This window comes from Petromyzon marinus, assembly GCF_048934315.1.
Source record: "Petromyzon marinus isolate PM22_M1 ecotype Great Lakes invasive population chromosome 68 unlocalized genomic scaffold, UKy_Petmar_22M1.pri1.0 chr68_unloc.1, whole genome shotgun sequence".
In the NCBI taxonomy this organism is placed as follows: domain Eukaryota; kingdom Metazoa; phylum Chordata; class Hyperoartia; order Petromyzontiformes; family Petromyzontidae; genus Petromyzon; species Petromyzon marinus.
The window spans coordinates 1,981,381-1,989,617 of NW_027422597.1; positions in this window are offsets into that span (position 1 = coordinate 1,981,381).

Here is an 8,237-nt window from a genome sequence, read left to right on the forward strand (position 1 = left end):
CCAACACCACCACCACCACCAACACTACCACCACCACCAACACCACCACCAACACCAACACCACCACCAACACCACCACCAACACCACCACCACCAACACCACCACCACCACCAACACCACCACCAACACCACCACCACCAACACCACCACCAACAACACCAACATCAACACCACCACCAACAACACCACCACCAACACCACAACCACCACCAACACCACCACCACCACCAACACCACCAACACCACCACCACCAACACCACCAACAACACCACCACCACCACCAACAACACCATCACCAACACCACCACCAACAACACCACCACCACCACTTTGCGTTGTGTTTAAGTCTCCCATGGCCATCGCCATCATCGCCACTGCCATCACCACCGTGGCCACTACCGTCAACTCCCATCACGTCCGCTCACGCCGGCACAGCGTGTTACTGGCAAACGTTCTAACAACCAAAAAATCCCGAAGTGCCACGAGAAACATTGGAGGGGGAAAACTCTGACCGCAGATGAAGTCTCAAGCAAATCAGTTGTGGCACTTCCCACCCACCCCCCGAGACGTGAAAGACTTTGATTATTGGATGAGTTCCTTGGCAAAGTTCATTGTCCAGGTATGATGGACAGGTTTTAGCGGAGAATGTAATGTACCTTTTCCCACTGTGACACCACTGTTAAGGCACTTGGTCTGACAACACATTCCTGCGGAGGGAGCTGGTAGGAACGTTTACATAGGCGTACACACACACACAGCGTGTTTAACATAGGTGTACACACACAGTAGTTAACATAGATGTACACACACACAGTGTAGTTAACATAGGTGTACACACAGTGTAGTTAAAATAGGTGTACACACACAGCGTGGTTAACATAGGTGTACACACACACAGCGTGGTTAACATGGTGTACACACACAGTGTAGTTAACATGGTGTACACACACAGTGTAGTTAAAATAGGTGTACACACACAGCGTGGTTAATATAGGTGTACACACACAGTGTAGTTAACATAGGTGTACACACACAGCATAATAAACATAGGTGTACACACACAGTGTAGTTAACATAGGTGTACACACACAGCATAATTAACATAGGTGTACATACACACAGTGTGGTTAATATAGGTGTACATACACACAGTGTGGTTAACATAGGTGTACACACAGTGTAGTTAACATAGGTGTACACACAGCATAATTAACATAGGTGTACACACACAGCGTGGTTAACATAGGTGTACACACACAGCGTGGTTAACATAGGTGTACACATACACAGTGTGATTAACATAGGTGTACACACACACAGTGTTGTTAACATAGGTGTACACACACAGTGTTGTTAACATAGGTGTATACACACAGTGTGGTTAACTTAGGTGTACACACACAGTGTGATTAACATTGGTGTACACACACAGCGTGGTTAACATGGTGTACACACACAGTGTGGTTAATATAGGTGTACATACACACAGTGTGGTTAACATAGGTGTACACACACAGTGTGATTAATATAGGTGTACATACACACAGTGTTGTTAACATAGGTGTACACACACAGTGTTGTTAACATAGGTGTACACACACTGTGTGATTAACATTGGTGTACACACACACAGTGTGATTAACATAGGTGTACACACACAGCATAATTAACATTGGTGCACACACACAGCGTGGTTAATATAGGTGTACACACACAGTGTAGTTAACATGGTGTACACACACAGTGTAGTTAACATGGTGTACACACACAGTGTAGTTAACATGGTGTACACACACAGTGTGGTTAACATAGGTGCACACACACAGCGTGGTTAACATAGGTGTACACACACAGTGTGGTTAACATAGGTGTACACACACAGTGTTGTTAACATGGTGTACACACACAGTGTAGGTAACATAGGTGTACACACACACAGCGTGGTTAACATAGGTGTACACACAGAGCGAAGTTAACATAGGTGTACACACACAGTGAAGTTAACATAGGTGTACACACACAGTGTAGTTAACATAGGTGTACACACACAGCATAATTAACATAGGTGTACACACACAGTGAAGTTAACATAGGTGTACACACACAGTGTAGTTAACATAGGTGTACACACACAGCATAATTAACATAGGTGTACACACACAGTGGTGTTAACATAGGTCTACACACACAGTGTTGTTAACATGGTCTACACACACAAGTGCCGTTGGCTTCCCCACAAAGCGATGCACGACAGACGGACGGACACAATAATCCCCTGTGGGCTGGTGGAACCAGGAGGTTCCTACACAGTATAAACAGAACTCCAAAGAGACTGGTCAAACGCTTGTGAGCGTCCAAGCGATGTCCATGGCATGCCACTAGCTTATCAATGACCACATAAAATGTTTCTATTTTGAACTTCTCCCCTATAGTGCTCCACCTGGCTCCGAGCTCTCGTCTGCAAATGTATTTTTTGGCGTTTCCTCTTTCGCTGAAGATCGTGCTTACGTGACTGAGAGACACCCTGTCACATTGTAAGGCTGCCCCTTTCAAAAAGCCTCGAACTGGTCTCGCTGTCCCGCCACAAAATCTCTCAACGAAGACCAAACGCTGCGCTGCTACGGAGATCTCAACGTCACTTTTCCGTAGGCCCATGCTTTGTAGCGTGGAACCGGTCAAGCGTGACGTCCCATAAATGTGCCATGAACACCATCTCGAAGGGTGTCCAATTGAGCACATAGTCCAGCGGCCTCAAATCAAGTATCTCTTTTCTCATCATCATCATCATTGCACATACCACCTAAGGCCTCTCTGTGGGTGTAATTGCTCCACAGTGCCTTGGGTGACTCTGCCCAAGCACTCCGCCGAGTACTGGACAGCGATTTTAATGCCAGGTCTGACGTCTGTCTTCCGAAAGACTTTCCCCCATCTGTGTGTGGATGCAGAGCAGAATGTGTACAGTGGATGCAAGGTGCCTGACTTCTCCCAACCAGCTTTAAAGTCTCGATTTAAAGCTTTCGTGGCTGCAAGGATTCATCTTCTTTGGCTCTTTTCGGCAAAGTCACCACCCACGTAGAATGAGAATAAAATAATAAAATTCTCACGACGTTTCGGCCACAACGCAAGTGGCCTTCTTCAGGTGAAAGGAACAACCTGTCGTCCCGAATTTTACTGTTTTATTTTATTATTTTATTCTCATTCTGCGTGACTTTACCGAAAGAACCAAAGACGCTTGAAAGTCGCTACGAATCTTAACGTCGTTCACTGAAGCTCTGTCGTCCCGACAGGTCTGTTCCTTTCACCCGAAGACGGCCGCTTGCGTTGTGGCCGAAACGTCGTGGGAATTTTATCGTGTTATTTTATTATTATTATTAGTTCATTCTCATTCTACGTAATAATAAAGATGACTGCAACGTGTTAAAAAAAAATAAACTCGTCAGCCTCTGGGCTACTTTGTCTAAGGTGTTAACACCAATTAAGTCAAGTGAGTGCGCTGTGCAAGGCACACGCTCTATCAGAGGGGGGGTTTTTTGTGCTCCAGGTGGGCCTGTGGCCCATTGCATTTTCCTGGCATGTTGCTTGCATTGCCACGTGACTGACCTCTACAGTTTGAGAGGTCCAACCCAAGGTCCCTCCACCACCAAAGTCGCACGGTCTGCTAAACCTTTACCGGTGTGGCTCTCAGCTGGCTCAAAGCCCAGGGGAATCGCTCCACCACATTCCCGCCGCTGTTAACAAACCGGAATCTGAACGTCCATTGGTCCACATGTGACAGGTCTGGGGTGGGTGGAGTCAACAATGATTGAAAACAATGTTTGGCGTCCCGAATCTCATCTGTTATTGATTGGCGAGTTTTCAGACCCATTAGCTCAATGAGTTCTTCACATATTGTCAATGACGAACTTTTTAATATGTTCAGCTAAAAATGGGTCAAATTGTGATAGCAATTCCAGGATTCTAGGATGCCAAGGAAATTACCATATTCTTGGTTCTTTCGGTAAAGTCACCACGTAGAAGGGAAACAATAAAATAATAAAAAATATATATAAAACAATACAATTCTCACGACGTTTCGACTGCAACACAAGCGGTCACCTTCAACGTGACTTTACCGAAAGAACCAAGAATATGAATCACTGCAGTCACGAAAGCTTTAAATCAAAAGGAAATTACCGTTACGGGTTGAACCAAACCGTTCATCATCTCCCCTAAACGCAAGTCATCTTTCACCCAAGAACTTGATCACTGCCACAACTCTTTTCAGAACGCCCCTCCGGTATTTACGCTCCCCGTTGAAGTTTCTCCATGAGATCTGCATCGAGAGCCCTGCCCCTCTGCCCGCTGGTGCGAGGCAAACACGCGTGGATCTCTCTGTGTTCTGCGCTGTTGTCGCCTTTGCATTATCTTTCAGAGTGCTTCCGGTCACTAAAGCCCCATGACTAAAGCCACCGAGCTTGCTGGAGAACAGTTTGCATGCAGAACAGTTGCGCAGGACCTGATGAGGGCGGACACAGTAGCCACTGTGTGGAAACCTTGCTGCCAATTTGGCAAATTACAGTTCACAAGTCCATTGTTGAAACTCGTAGCCTTTCCACCAAGCGCTCTATCTCGGACCGAAGCTGGGTATTTTTCACTGCGGGTTTGGAAAGGGGGGCTGCTCCTCTTTCAATAAGCACTGACTTAACAATGTCACTGGGAATGCTTTGCCATAATGCAGGGTCAGCGGACCTCATAGCACCAGGAATGGCTTTGGTTGCCGATTTGATTCTTATTCTTAGTTTTTTCGGTAAAGTCATATACATATATTTTGTTATTTTGTTGTTTCCCTTCAACGTCACTTTACCGAAAAAACTAAGAATATGAATTACTGCAGTCACGAAAGCTTTAAATCAAGATTTGATTCTTGTGAACTGCCCAACTGCTCCCGAGGTGGAAATGTTGGTTCTTGTGTAGTGAGTCCAAATGAGTCACAGACGTTGTCTTAGGAGCAACACTATTTATTTCACCAACTCAACATAACATAACACAACCTACACTCGGGTGTTGAACGCCCACCTTAACCACGCTACGGTAGAACTAGACACGGTCCCGCTATCCCGGTCTGGACCACGAGCTGGGTCCCGGACCGCGTGGCTAGAGGCCATCTTCAAACCCGACGTGGAACTTCATCACCAGCAACACGAAGAACCCCGAGCCCCTCAACGAGGGCCCCCGTTATATCGGCCCGGGCTGGGGCTGGCTCCGCCCCTCGCCCCGCCCACCTTCTAGATCTCTCTCTCTTGAGCTCTTTCCCGAAGGCTCCCCCGAGAGCTCCTCTATACCACGTGACCGCCCATCGGCCCCCCCCCGTCCACCGGTGACCCCCCTCCAACATCATCCGGTTTTGTCCCATTGTCTCTCAGCCTTACCTTCTCTGCCTATTTAAGGCGACTTCGCTGTGTGCTTGTCTCTGCGCTGGCTCGCTCTACTTGGATGTCTGTGTGTGTGTGTGCTGTCTGTATAGGGGTGCATCAGCCAGTCATCTCAGTCAGTCGACCCGTGGCACCTGCTGGGTCTGCCCCGTGACCTCCTGCCAGCGGGCGTTCGACACTTCACGTGGCCTCAGGGTGCACATGGCCTGGCACAAGCGTCGTGGTGACGTCACCGCCACTTAGTGGCGAATGGCGGTTGTTGTTGTTGCTGTCTGTATTTTGAGTTTCATACTTAACTTGCAATTTAGCAATCTTTGAAATAGCGTGATCAACCGGACTATGCGTTAATTGTGTTTTGACCGACCGTCTGTGTTGCTTTATATGGTTTCCAAAATTGTGCTAAACCCTGTTTGTCTGGTATGCTTCTCTCTCTGTGTCCCCTGTTGAATCTGTGTTAGTTCCCCCCCTACTTGGGTGTCTGTGTATACATCTGAGGTCATGTGTTTGCCCTCTCTCGTAAATTTAGCTCTTCTGTACCTGACGACGGCTGCTTGTGCTGCAACCGAAACGTCGTACGCTGTTATGTTATTTTATTATTTCTTATTTATACGGGACTTTACCGGAAAAAAACAGAGTAATTCCTGCAGTCACGAAAGCTTCAATTCAAGTCCAATGCACGGCTACACAGCGCCCCCGTGTGTCGACAACAACAGTGCACCGTGGTTATACTGGTCGGAACGAAGATTGTAAACTGAGTGTACCAGCCTGCAATAGATTAACGTGTCCGTCCGTCCGTCCCCTTTCAATACTTTTAACGAAGTGAAATCTCGTGCTGTTGGGTGTATAAAATCAGCAATAGACAGCGCAGAGACTTGACATTATGTCTTATTGCACCCAACATTTGGAAGTCACATTTCTCGGTACAAGACATGGACACCGTGAGCAACAACTACTTCGAAGACGCCGACGGATTTTTGGATGCCACCGTTGAAAAGCTGCTTGCTGAAACAGAGGCCGCATTTGGTTGCTGGAACCCTTTTACAAAATCGGAGACAAAATCGCAGATGCCATCGACCCAAAGCCAATCCGAGCAGGCGCCTTAACTGCACCAACGCCATCCGACATGCAACCACCACCTCAGTCGTAGTTCAGTGATTTCAAGAGAGTATTTCATAGTGGAATAATGAACTATCGAAGACTCTCGAAGCCTTGTCTCTCAGTTTTGTCGTGACATATTGAAACACAAATTTACTGGTATGAGGCCATAAGCCGGTCATGTTTCGATTCCGAGCAGAAAGGCTAATAATCCGGAGTCTAAAGCCCCATACTACCTTCTTTGGTTCTTTCGGTAAAGTCACGTAGAATGATAATAAAATAATAAATTGATAAAATAAAATAACAATAATATTCTCACGACGTTTCGGCCACAACACAAGCGGCCTTCATCAGGTGAAGGGACGAGACTGTCTGGTAGGACAGCGCTGGAGTGAAAGAGCCACGTTCAGATACGGCCTTTAAGCTGTGTGAGAGGAACAAAGCGCCTTGACAAAGAAATTAGCATATAATTTAGCATTGAAATGGCTGAATGATTAGCTTGTGACTGGTCACAGAAATAGCTATGTTAAAAGTTAAAGCATACACACCCGCAGAGGCACCCATTGTTAAAACAAATCCTCATTGTAAAATGCAGTTGTTGTTATTTTTCGGCCCAGCCCTTAACGATTCTATCATACATTGCTCCAAAATGAGCAGATTTCAGTCAATAAGGATTTCACCATTCCATTCCTCTACAGAGGTGAATTTGTCCGAAGAACCCCTCAACGATTTTGAGGGCACAAAGGTGGGAAGACGCCTCTCAATTTGCACAATTTTACGTTACAACGTCATAAAATTGCGCAAAATTTCCAATGTTCCTACCAGCCCACCCTGCAGGGACCTGTTACAGAAAGAACAAAAAAACGACGACCGTTCGTACCAACTCTCACATCACGCTCCGCCCTTTGGCGATGGAATGGGGCGACATGAATCCAGGGTACACACAGGATCTGCCGACAAGGCCACGCGTAGCCTCAAACATTCCCAGCACCCAACGGTGGCTGTCTTGGTTGTTGTTGTTGTTTGACTTTGCATCCCACTGGGATTTTCGCACACAGTGTTGGTGGTGTAACGGTGCTATTTCAGGAATATTTTGATGGCTTTTTTTTTCCTGGATTTTTCTGTTTGCACACAGTCACACACAAAGTCACTTTAAGATCTTCTTTGGTTCTTTCGGTAAAGTCACCACCACGTAGAATGAGAATAAAATAATAAATTGATAAAATAAAATAACACAATAATATTCTCACGACGTTTCGGCCACAACACAAGCGGCCTTCATCAGGTGAAGGGACGAGACTGTCTGGTAGGACAGCGCTGGAGTGAAAGAGCCACGTTCAGATCACGGCCTTTAAGCTGTGTGAGAGGAACAAAGCGCCCTCAACTTTAGCACCACGGATAGCTACGGGCCCCGTTCAGACGGACGAGTTCGTCCATGGTCGGAACAGAGGAGGGGGAGAGAGACAGCTTAGAGAGCTATCCGTGGTGCTAAAGTTGAGGGCGCTTTGTTCTTCTCACACAGCTTAAAGGCCGTGATCTGAACGTGGCTCTTTCACTCCAGCGCTGTCCTACCAGACAGTCTCGTCCCTTCACCTGATGAAGGCCGCTTGTGTTGTGGCCGAAACGTCATGATAATATTATTGTGTTATTTTATTTTATCAATTTATTATTTTATTCTCATTCTACGTGGTGACTTTACCGAAAGAACCAAAGAAGATGAATCCTTGCA